General features: G+C 35.6%; 1 protein-coding gene across 18 annotated transcripts in view; it reads left to right on the top strand.

Annotated features, from left to right (window-relative positions):
• Positions 1-13,272, top strand: part of LOC134226237 (ryanodine receptor) — a 160,702-nt gene that overhangs the window by 103,592 nt on the left and 43,838 nt on the right. The window lies entirely within an intron of this gene.

The raw sequence follows: 13,272 nt of genomic DNA, 5'->3' as shown, positions 1-13,272 counted from the left end.
AATGAATTATGTTTGAATGCATGAAATTTGTCCACTTTCCAGCCATAGAAAAAAAAAACATTTTATCGAAAGTTTTTATTCAAAATAATCCATTCCATCCCATTCCATTCAAAATTTCATCGACATCGTAGTTGAAGTTTCTTTTACAATGCTTAACAAAACTACTAACACTGAGTTCATGCGACAAACAAGGTAACTGCTCTAATAATTGTCTCAGGTTTCGAGTTTGCATTTATTCAAAAACAAACAACAGATAACGCTTATAACAGCAGTAAATAAAATCGAAATATTTGACTGGTGCTATGAGTGTTTTGATGAAATCAATTAATCAAAACAGATCAAGAATTTCCCGATCATTTTAATAATAATATTCAAATCTGAAACAATTAATTTTATGGTTTTCGTAACACTGCGTTTGAATAATTTAATTGAGACCTCGATTATGCAATAATTTATTAAAGATGGCAGAATTTTTCAGGAAAATTCTCCGGAAATTCCAGAAGAAATTTGAAAGGTTTTTTTTATGGAAACTCGAAATATTCTCAAATTCAAAAAAAAATCTCGTCGGAAATTTTAGAAATTTCTCGTGGGAAATGTAAAAACTTATTGTTGATGCTTGAACGAATTTCAAAAGAAAATACGAAAAAGTTTTCATGGCGAATTCGATCAAACTTTCCACAGAAATTAGAAAGAATTTCCCGTAAAAAATCAGCAGATTTTTCATGGAAACTAGGAAAAAATTCGGTGAAAAATCTGAAGAATTTTCCTAAGAAATTCGGGGAACATTTCCGTGGAAATTTAAAAAAAATTGTGGAAATTTCCCATGAAAATTTAAAAGAACATTCCGAGGAGATTCTAAAATAGTTTTCCGAGGATATCCGGAAGATTTTTGTAAACCCGGATGAATTTCGGAGAAATTTTCTGTGGAAATTCGAAACAATTTCTCGAGAAAACTAGGAAGATTTTTTCGTGTGAAAAAAGCTCCCTGAAAATTCGGAAAAAAATTTTGTGAACATTCGGTAGAATTTTCATTGGAAATTCGGAAAAAATCATATCTTTTCCGTGGAAATTTGGAAAAAAAAATTGCGTAGAAATTCGGAAAAAAAATTCGAGAAAATTTGGGAGAATTATCTTTGAAAATTCGGAAATTTTTCCCGAGAAAATGTAGTAGAATTTTCCGAGCAAGTTTAAAAGAATTTCCAGTGAAAATGAAAAAGAACTTTCCGAGGAGATTCTAGAATAGTTTTCCGAGGATATCCGGAAGAATTTTTTGAGGGAATTCGAAAGATTTTCCCGAGAAAATTCCGAAGCATTCCCTAAGAAATTTAGGAGAACTTTTCGTAAAACCTCCAAAAAAAAATCCGTGAAAAGTTGGAAGAGTTTTCCGTGGAAAAAAATCCAAGTAAAATCGCGAGAATTTGGAAATGGAAATTCAGAAACATTTTTCGTGGAAATCGAACCGAATTTCCCGTAGAAAATTAAGAAATTTTCCATTCAAAATGGAGAGAATTTTCCGTGGAAATTCACAAATAATTTTCCTTAGAAATTCGAAAGAATTTTCCATGGACATATGTAGGGGAGACTGGGTAGACTTGATCCCCTTTTCTGATTTCCGATGAATCACAACCAAAAATAAATAAACATACGCGATTTCCACACAGACTCTCTAAGAAATATAGTATTTAACTTTACTGATGTATGACAGTCCTTAAATTATTGTTGTTATCGATACACAATCGTTTTTTTGAAGTGCTGTCAAGAATCGACTTTTAAAGTATTCGGGAGAAATTGATCCCTCTCCAAAAACTTGCTTTGATAAAATTAAAAAGGTGCCCTCAGATTTTTTAAATATTTTCCTTTAAAAATACGCAGAATTATCGAATTGCTGTGCGTATACATGAACGATTTTTGTTATTGAATTCGACAGAACATGCAATTTTAGAATTTGGGGAGACTTGATCCCCTTTCTATGAGATCTACGCAATAAATCATTTTTCCTGCCAACCCTTCATCAAAACCGTCAAATCTACAAAAAATTAGAAGCCTAAGTACTGATTTATATTTTTTTGAATTTTTTCGCCAAATTTTTGTATGGGTGACTAACGGGGGATCAAGTGTCCCCATATTGAGACAATAACTTCAAATCCAAATATCCAAAAACTTTGATGGAATTTTGACATTCTCATCAGTTCAGATCAAAAAGCATATTTATGGCTTGTTGCTGTGAAAAAACGAAAAACTTTGGTCATTGTTATGAAAAGTTGTTCAAATTTTGCGTGGCCAATAAAAAAATCTTTAGGAAGGTCAAAACATACAAACCGCCCTGCAGAATAAATAAGGTTGTCAATCTAAAAAATAACTCACTACATAAAGGTAATTTTTCTACAGGATCTATACTCAAAAATACGCTAGAACAAAACTACTTTAGTTCTCGATAAAACAGGGGGTGATCAAGTCTCCCCGGGGATCAAGTCTACCCACCTTCCCCTACAAAAAAAATGTTTGGTAATTCGGAAAAAAAATCTGTGGATAATTGGGAAAATTGTCAGTGGAAATTCGAAAAAAAAATCAGTTAGAATTTAGAACAAATTTTGTGAATGAATTTCGGAATACTTCTCCGTGAAAATGCAGAACAATTTCCCGATGAAGCTCGGAAGAATACTGAATAATGATGATAATGAAAATGATAATGAAAAAAAAAATTGCCGTGGATATTATGGACAATTTTCCATAAAAATTGAAAATAAAATCCGAGAAAATTTGGAAGAATTTTCTGTGGAAATTCGGGAAAAATTGGGAGTATTTTCCAAAGTTCAAAAAACATTTCAGTGAAAATTCGGAAACTTTTTCCGTGGAAGTCTGACAGAATCTTCCGTGGATTATTTTGTTGTTCGGATGTTCAAGGCCGCTCACAGTTCTCGAGTCGTTCGAAAGTATCAGCAAATATGTCTACAATTCTCGCTTAACTTTTCAAAAGGTCCTAAGTAACATTTTTTTCATGAATTAATTTGAATAGCGCAATCAACAGAAAAACATGTAAGCATTTGATTGCAGCACTCAAATTAATTCATGAAAAAAATGTTACTTAGGTCCTTTTGAAAAGTTAAGCGAGAATTAAAATGTCCCAAGATAAGAAGTATGTCCAAGAATATGATGAGATCTTAAGTCATAAAATTATCGAGTCCTGGAATTCAGAAAATGCAATCCACCCGATCAACCAATTCTAGGATGATGTATCCGTGCACCGCCAAACATCTCAGCAGATCCACTGTGCTAATATGTTTCTACTTATTACATTCACAAACTACCGCAGACTTTTCTGGTTCTCTAATGCGATCTAACCGATTAATCAAGTCCTGGATGATGTATCTGTGAAACGCTAAACATTCCAGCAGGTCCATCTAGCTTATATGATGTCACTCATTAGTTGTACAAACTACTACAGACAGACCTTCTTGGTTCTTCAATAAGTCCTGGAGTTCAGAACATACGAACTACCCATTTAACCAAGTCCTGAATAATGTATCCGTTCATTGCAAAGTATCTCAGCATGTTTATTGAGCTTAAAAGTTTTTACTCTTCACTTTTACAAGTTACGGTGGACCCCTATGAGTCGATGTTCTTCTACTCGAATCCGACTCATGGAAACAAATTATGTCATACTACAAATATTTCCACGTATACTTTGATGGTCCTTTGGAAACACTTTCCGAGGAACTTCTGTTTCACACCTTGATATATCCTTGTGTCAATAGTCCTTTTAATATCAACTTATAGAGGGTCAACTGTATTACATACCTTTTCAGGTCCTGGAGTTCAAAACATTCGGTCGGATTTAGTCATTGTGCATCTGGTATACCGACGATGAGGACAATGCAAAACTGCTTATTGATGCCCTGAGGTCAACTCGAGAACGTTTTGGAGCGCCTGAAACATATCGTATTCAAGAAAATATGGTTTACACGATGCGCATATGCTTATTGAACATGATTGGGTGTACACTGATTGAGCCTTGAGATGATAAGCAAGGCCTTGATTGATCTGGCGGAAACATTGGGTTGAGCTCAAGAATGTTTTGGAGAACCTTGAACATCTCGTATTGGAAGAAATTGGGTTTAAATTAGTGATGGGCAAAACGGTTCATTCAGGTGAGCGGTTCTGAACCAAGCGTTCACTTAAATGAGCCGACTCATTTGAACGGCTCGTTAGTTCATTCGAAATAACTCTGAACTCCCGGTGGCTTGAGCGATACATCATTCAAATTATTGGAGTTCATTTTTAATTTGAACTTCTAGTAAATTCTTGATTTATAACTAAATTCTACCGTGGAATTTATTGCGTTTTGTTTTATTTCGTTCTCCGTGCACCATTTTAATTTGAACGATTTAAAGATTAACGGAATTTAAATTAAAAAGTGTTGAGATTAGAAAGGCCAAATTAATGTTGTTGATATTTCTTTCAAATGAAGAAAATACACTCTAAAGACTTTTTTTATATCTTGCGTATTCAGCTATATTCGATTTTATGTTGAATATCATTAACAAGAAACCAATTTAAAGAAATTCAAAATACCAAGTAGGTATTAAAAAAAAACAATGAAATAGTGGTTTATTCTTCGATGTCATCACCCAACCAGCGGATGTCTGATTTTAATACAGTTCTATATAACAGCCTTGCAGGAACTGTATAATAATTTAGCCTATACAATTTCGGAAAATTTTAATACAGTTGTTGTATTGAAATCTTACAGAGTTGTATTATTTAATTTGTATTATATATGCCAAAATTTTATACAATAATTGTCAGATTTGATTTTTGGGTGGTGTTTTAATAATTGAATCTGCTTTTGAATTGTGTTTTGCCGTTAAAAAAAATATTCACTCAATCGAAAAACTTATATTTTTTGACACCTTCAACTATTTTTAAAAAAGAAATAAAAAATCAAATAAGTGCTTGGCCTTGGCGCCCGATTTTAAAACAACATCAATCCATATTATTCGTGCAGCATTTTTTTTAGTTTTTGTTTTCGATTTTTAAAATAACTAAAGACTTGAAAAAAAGGGTTAGTTGGGTAAGTTGGCCTTAAAAGAGTCAAAGAATTGACTGAGACAATAAAACGAGATACAATGTTTGACGGGAAAGGTCAGAAATCCAGGATCCAGAAATACGGACTGCGCTACCAGTTCATTAATTTCAAGGCCAGAAAATGCTGAGGAGTGTGTAAAAGAGTAGGAGAATATGTGCTGGCTCCTGAGGAAACAAACAGCAAATGTCAAAATTAAGCGGCTGATCGAGTGACACAGTGTTTTTTATTTGAGTCGCGGTTCATTTGAGAGCCGCGGCTCAAATTTAGAGAGCCGTGGTTTGAACGCTTTTTCTTGCGAACCGGTTCAAACGAACGGCTCGTGAGCGTTCGCCCATCTCTAGTTTAAATGAAAGGCATATGCATATTGCCACGGTTTCGATGTATACCGATAGGACATTGCACAAGTCCTGGTTTATCTGGTAGATACCTTGAGCTGAACTTGAGAACGTTTTGGAGAACCTTGAACACCTTGAATACATGCAAATTGATTTGTAGCGTAACGTGAACGGATATCTAGACTTGATTGAGTGTAGGGTGGGTGTACCAAACGTCGCCATAGTTAAGAACAACTTTTTTTAATGTAAATTAAAGGCATGTGTGTGTTGGTGATATGTCAAGCGAAAGATTTCCCTTCCTGTTCCTTAGAACAAATGTGAAAACTGCATTAAAATTCGTGATAGTACCTAAATTGCTTAATCCATAATAGGAACGCATGTACCAGTTGTGGCACTATTCTTAATTTTGGTTCCTAATATGGCAAATCCCATTGTGTTTTTATGGGATTGGCCATAATGGGACCACTAGTGCAACCACTGGTGCAAAGGACGGCAAACAATAAGCAACATCATTTTTTTTACAATTGTGTTTTGTTTGTTTTAGTGGAGTTTAAAGGTGGTATTGCGTCATATGAATATGGTTCACGGATAAGAAAACGTTTTGTGGTGATATGATGTGGCACATGGTGTACAATGCACTAGTACAACAACTGATGCTATAACCACAACTGATACATCTACCCTTCAGAATTATCATACAATGTGGTACAGGATTCAATAATTTCAAATTCAATCGCATACTCTCAGCAGCGACATTGGAAATTCGGAAACATTTTCCGTGGCAATCGGATAGAATTTTGCGTTCAAAATGGAAAGAATTTTCGAGAAAATTGGAAAGAATTTTTCGTGAAAATTTTGAATAATTTTCCATGAAAATTCAAAAGAATTTTCTGTGGACAATTAAAAAAAATGCTTGGAGATTTGGAAAAATTCCCCATGAATCGTGAATTGTGGAAAATCTCGGTGGAAATCGGATAGAACTGTCCGTTTAAATTGGAAAGAATTTTCTTAGGAAATTCAAAACAAAAGTTCTGTGAGAATTTGGAAAAAAAATCCTTGGAAATTGGAAACAATTTTTCGTAGAAGTTCGGAATAATTTTCGTTGGTAATTCGAATAAAAATTTCCGTGGGCATATATGACCCATCCATCCTAAAAGAGTTAAATTGGAAAGCATTTTCGAAGAAATTTAGAAACTTGTGAAATTCGGAAGAGATTTCTGCAGAAATCCATTAGAATTTTCAGTGGGAATTCGGCAGACTTTTCCCGAGAAAATCGAAAGATACTGAAAAAAATCAGAATAATTTTCTGTGGAAATTCGGAAGATTTTTCCGGAAAGGAAGTTTGTAAGCATTTGGGATAATTTTCCATGGAAGTTCAAAACAATTTTCGTGGAAATATAAAATAATTTCTTGTGGAAATTCAGAAATTCCGTGAAAATTGGAAAGAAATTTTCGTGGGAATTAGAATTACCTTTCAGTGAAAATTTAGAAGAATATTTCATGAAAAATCTAAAAAAAAAAATTGTGGAAGTTCGGGAGAATGTCTCGTGTGAATTCGGAAGAATTGTCATTTAAATTCGATAGTAATCTATGGAAATTCGAATAGAAAATTCAGCGACAATTCGGAAGAGTTTAGAATGGAAATTCGGAAGATTTTTTTTGCGGAAATAAAAAAATCTACGGAAATTGGAAAGAAAACCGTGAAAATTCGAATTTTTTTTTCGTGGTTATTCAGATGTTAATACGGAAAAACTATCCGTGGAAATTTAGAAAAAAGATCCGAGGAAGTTTGGGAGAATTTTCCAAAGATGCAGTTCCCCTGGAAATCATTATTTTTTGTAAAGACATCAAATTTGTTTTTTTTTCTTAATTTTCCTGAAATTTTGCATATACCTACATTCTTTATGATCAAAAGACATAATTTACATTTGGCCGATACAAATATTAAATTTATTTTATGTCCGACAGCTCTCGGAAGGTACGAAGGGGGGGAATAAAAAAAAATAACAAGGAAACAAAAAAAAAAGTCCAAATGCAATTATTCCATGGACATTTTAAAATTTTAATGGAAAATGATAGCAATGAATGTTTAGATAAAGCAAAGAATATAAATATTTGTAACATATTTATCCAGTAGTGAATATGTATAGCATAAACTTATAATTGAAAAAAAAAACTGGAACTTATTTGTGTAGAATATTTTGTTTTTTTTTTCTTTTTGGAAAGTGCTGTTTTGCTTATGGGCTCTTAACTGTTGAAACAATAACAACAAAATGTTTAGTACTACCAGATTTATAAACTTTTTTTAAGTCAAGTATGAAACTCAAACTGGTTGAATAAATGGGGGCAATGGTCAGATGTACTTTTGAAATCACAGACGTGTTGTCTGAACATGACTATTTTATGCAGTTCTTGCAAAGGTTCGAAATTGCAGACTTCCCGGACTATACCGAATACATGTGAAGTGTGAAGTAGAATCGGTGAAGCATCATATCAGCATGCACTTGTTAGCAAATGGACTACGGGGATATTTTGTATAGTCGTACGGAGGTCATTTCGGCTCAAGCACGGCGGTTGCTGTCTGGGCGCTTCCCGACCCCCACACGATGTGAGATGTCCTTTTAGGGGTACATAGTGCCAACGTAAAAGATCTCCATCCTTGACTTCGGCCCAAGTCTGATTCCTATCGACTTCGTTTATTTCTCTGTTAAGGTTTCGTCGCCACGAGATCCTAGGTTTGCCTCTGCTACGATGTTCTGCCGGATTCCTGTCCAGCGCTTGCTTGCAGATTTCTTCTCCGCTCTTACGTGGTGTGTGACCGGCCTACGTCCATTCACATTGTAGAGATGCTGTTGATATCGGATTTCGATGGACGTTGACATCGGTTGATGAATACTCGCAAATCTATGTGATCTCTGCTAATACACACCAAGTCTTACTGGCGTATAACATCACAGATTTCACGTTAGAGTTGCGTATTCGGGGTTTGGTGCATTGCCTGAACCGATTGGATCTCCATGTTCAATGTTGATCTTGGTCCACCGCCCGTAGTTGGCTGGTTTTGATTTTCGACCTTCTCCATTGTTTGCCCGGCAACCGCACAGTTGAAGTTGTTCACATCCAACGATTTGGTCTTGTTGACGTTGATGAGTGTCATTCAGTCACACGGCCAGGTCATTCAGTTTACTCTACACGGTAGAGCACTGTTGCGTTGATAAGGCAGTATCATCATCTGGGTTGAGGTCGTTCGATTGCTCTATGGTGGGCTGCTAGAGTGGTCCATGATTTCGTCGATTTCGATGGGCAACAGCAACAGAGATATGCATCCATTCTTGCCTCACTCTAGCGATTCCATTATGCAGAACTCTGTGGTCAATTAGTACCAACTAGAGGGACTCTTGAAATTCAATGATGCAAAGCGTGACAGAATGGCTCTGACTTGATCGTGTGCGGGGGAATCCTGTCTGCTGCCGTTGGAGAATTGTCAACCTTCCCCTATAGCTGAATTAGGATAAGTCGTCAAAACTTCAAGAAGTTTTTTTGATATCTTTATTAAAGAGACTTTCAGCCCAAGGCTGGCTCGTCTCTTAGGAAAAAATTCAAGAAGTTGTTCTAAATGGTCGAGCCAACGTTTCAGCTGATCAGTTGGTTCGGTGAGTGACTGACAAGTCGCGTCTTTCTCTGGCATCCACAGATTTGTCATTGCTCCATGTGTCGTGAAATATCGTAGAAGAGGCTATTATTGACGGTTGTTTCGGCTTTCCTTCCATCGTCGACCGTGAAGCCCACCTGCGCCCGTTTCTCCCGTTTGCAGCCAGCAGCGTTTGACTTACTTCCCTGAAGCCGCTTTTAATTGACAGGTCTAGTATTTGGCTCCTCTGGTAATGGATCAGCTGAAAATGGAGACTCAGCGAAAAGAACGGAAGATTGAGGAGCATAGAGAGGCAAAGATTAAGCAACAGAGAGAATCAGAGGAGTTCGAGTCCCGTCAACGGTATGTGTCTCTGTAAGTAGAAGGCGGGCGCTGCTGCAGTCAGGACAGGACAGAAAGGATGGTTGCAGCAACCGGAGATTATCAATTAGCACTTTCTCCAAGTCTCAGTCAGTGTGCTTCATGAAGCAGCCATCCGAAGCATGAAATCTAAAGGGGCTCTCAATGTCGGTCGGCTGTCGGTGGAGGTTTTCAGGGCTGGTCCTATGCTGTCTGTGCGAATGTTGTAGTAACTATTACGCAATATTTTTCCCCACTCCGCATCATTCTGGAGCACGGCAGCAAGTTGGAACTGTCCCTTTGTAATTCATTTACTACGGAAGGGATTTCTGTTGTCTGAGTCACGAAAATCTGTGTGGCACCTAGGGGTGCAAGGGATTTTCAGATTTTCAGATCGGAGCTTTGTCTAGCCCCATTCGGATAGTCAGGATCTCATCTTCCCTGTTAATTCTGAGCGTAATCGATAAGATCTTGGTGGGGGCGATTGACTGTGTACCATCTCTTGAGTTGCTTTGGCAGTTTATTTTCGTGTAACATCTAGACGACTCTGATTTGAATTGGCTAATGATCACGAAACGCAATGTTAGTACAACGAACGATTATGCTTCAATGCAGCGGGTCTCACCATCAACCAGCGGGTCTCACCATCATGCAGCGGGAACAGACCTTCAAACTTGGCAGTACCCGGACGTTCGGAGGATTTCAATATCCTGGCAGTCTGATATCATCAGACGGCGAAATTAAGATCGACATGGAAGCACGAGTCAGAGAGGCTGGGGCTACCTTTGCGACTTTTCGAAATATTCGGAGACCTAACCGGATTGTTCCACGCACCAAAAATCGAATGTACTACTCTATTGTGGAACATGTTGTGTATAGGCAGATATAACGCAGATGATGGCTAAAATTCATAATTCTGACGGCCTTACAGCTGGATATTGTGTGCCGAGCAGCCTAAAAGCCATCAAACACCGATAACAATAGATGCTGAAAACGTGGATGGAAATGGACACATATTGCAAGGGAGGACGGAATCTGTAAGCAAGAGTCTCCTCAATATTACATGACCTGATAGGATATAGAATATTTTCGTATTTTCAATTAAAATAGTCTTTGTAACAAATTTAAGGTTTATAGATGATATATTTCGTACCAAGATAAAAACAGTTATGTACAATGTTCAAATTTAAAAAAAAAAATCCAACCAAAAAAATTTTTTTTTTGCCCCCTCAATATTTTTGGAAAGTTTAAGGGGGGGTGACATAAAATAAATTTAATATTTGTGTCGGCCTATTAGTTTTCCATTTTGACTCTAACCCTACTTTTGACAAGGGTCTAAGTAAAAACACATTGAACATGTTCAAAAAAATATATCCTACAAACAGCTTGTCGGATGTTTTTTGTGTCTTCGACAATGTTTGAGGTAATTGAGAGGGTTTAACAGAGGGATGTAAGTGACATTTTGGTCCAAATTGAGTTGACTATAGCAAAAAATGTTTTGGATCTTGTATATGGAAAATGTAAAAATTCAAAGATTTTTTATTTTTATTTTTTAAACTCCCATACAATTTGTACGAATCGAAAAAAAAATGTTGAAAAACTTTGCACCTATTTTTATCAAAATTAACTTTTTGTCACTTACCCCCCTAAAGCTAGTAATGGAGCAGTGATTGATCATTTTCATGGTATAAGCCTGCGCGAAAAAAAAATATGCTTCTCGATAATCAAATACTTTGTTTATGAAATACAACCTTTTTACAAAAGTTAACTTTTTTGGAAAATAATCTCTCAACCATACTGGTTTTCAATATATGTTATAGTTTATAAATTGGTTTCTTATAATGATATATAATACTCACACCAAAAATAAATATTTGAGCAATGCTCTCTCGTTTTAAATGATAATGTTGAATACAAAAGATTGATTCGAGCAACTCAAAGAAGTTTTCAAAAAAAAACTTTACTTTTAGGACTATACAAATAAAAGTTCATATACACCCGGTTCTTTTTTTACACGGGTGGGTCTTAGTTGATTACGACCTTTAGCGTTGATGAAACTATGAGCTAGCCCCATGGAAAAATTCTCAAAAAATCAAAGAAAATTCAGATGGTATTTAAAAAGCTGTGAAAAATCAGGTTAACTGGGAAATTGAAGAATACCAACCGTGTAAAAAAAATATTGGGTGTAGTGCAACGAAAGCCAAAAGACTGGAAAATACATGCGGCATGTCCTCTACTATTGGTCCAAGGATAGCCCAGGCTTCCTTTTTATCGTATTTTATTCATTGTTCAGATTTATTTTCAATATTTGTCCACCGTATGTTTATCCTGATCCACTGTGCAATATTGAGTATAAGCCTATAAGATTCTTTCCCGAGACAGTTGACTTTGAGGCTGTGTTTCAGGAAATAAATTATTTGATTTTATCTGGGTGGAGTTTCTATCACAGAACCTAATACCTAATGGTCAACTGCTGCCCCATTACTAGCATTTGTCAATACATGTCGACAGTTCAGTAAAATTAAATTCTAGGTTAAATAGAATGAGAAAACACTCGAAAAAGACTGCAAAAAGAAAATATCGGTGAATTTTATCTTATAACCGCAGTATCTCAGAACCGGCGGCACTTAAAAAAACTGTATGCCTTTTCCATTGGAAATTTAACGTGCTTACATACAATTGAGTTGATAAAAGCGTAAACAAATATTCCGACCATTTTTAAAAAAAAAATTTTTTTTATAAATTATAACATTTTTGCCCATCGTTTGCGTGGAAAAACGTGGAAAAAAAACTCCGTGTATATCAGAAAGAATTTCCTTTAAATAAAATTTCCGTGGAAATTTAATAGAGCTTTCCGTCGATATTCGGAAAAGTTTTATGCGGAAAGTCGTTAGAATTTTCTGTGGAAATTCAAAAGAATTTTCCTAAGAAATCGAAAAAAAATATCTGTTAAAAATCAAAATGATTGTCTGTGAAAATTCGGAAGCGTTTTTCAAGAAAATTTGGGAGATTTTTCCATAGTAGGGTATAAGGCTCAAACCTTAGCCTATTATGCTGTGGTTGAGCACATTTATCGATTTAAATATTCATGTATTGAAGATCTAACCGAAATTATGTAACCCAACGGATTTCTTACTTTTGGTTATTACGCTAAGCATTCAAAAACAACAATAATGGTTCAAAATCTATCATTTAATCCATCAAAAGTTTCGTGCGAAATGGACTTTATGTTCGGCCAATTTTCCTAATCTCGTGTGTGGTGTTGGATGCTTTTTCGGCCCATGAAATGTTGGTGCATTATTCACTGTAAATCGTTTGTATAAGCCGTAAGGTAGTCAATCATAATGTGCTGCTTCAAGTGAAAATCGTAAGCCGTATTTTGGCAACGAGTGTTCTTCTAATATTGTTCAAAAAAGTTTTGGTTAACTGTGTAACTATATTATTGAAAATAGTGAATTTAACATGAATGCTAAAATAGTGTGATTGTTATCCGTTCATCTAATGTGCGAAAATAGGTCCATTCCGGAAACTACTTTATTAGGCAAAAGAAAAATCTCTTGCACTGCCTGTCTACTTAAGTGGTTGCTACCAAACCGAGTCAAAGATTTTTTTCACGCAGGGTTATTGCGTTTATCAGTTGAAGAAATGCATGAATCTTGCGTAATATAAATAAAGTCGGCTTGATACACTTTTCCAAAGAAGTATTGATAAATATCTCTCTACAAAACGATGTATTATTGTTTATTTATTGATTAATTTGCGTGATGGGCCATCGTTGCATCAAGACCTAACATTACCTCCCGTTACCCTAGTTCAAAAGAATTTTGGTGGAAAATTGGAAGAATTATCCGTGGGGATTT

This window comes from Armigeres subalbatus, chromosome 3 (genome assembly GCF_024139115.2).
Source record: "Armigeres subalbatus isolate Guangzhou_Male chromosome 3, GZ_Asu_2, whole genome shotgun sequence".
NCBI classification, from domain to species: Eukaryota; Metazoa; Arthropoda; class Insecta; order Diptera; family Culicidae; genus Armigeres; species Armigeres subalbatus.
The sequence above is the reverse complement of the archived record's forward strand: the minus strand, read 5'-3'. Positions and strand labels throughout refer to the sequence as shown.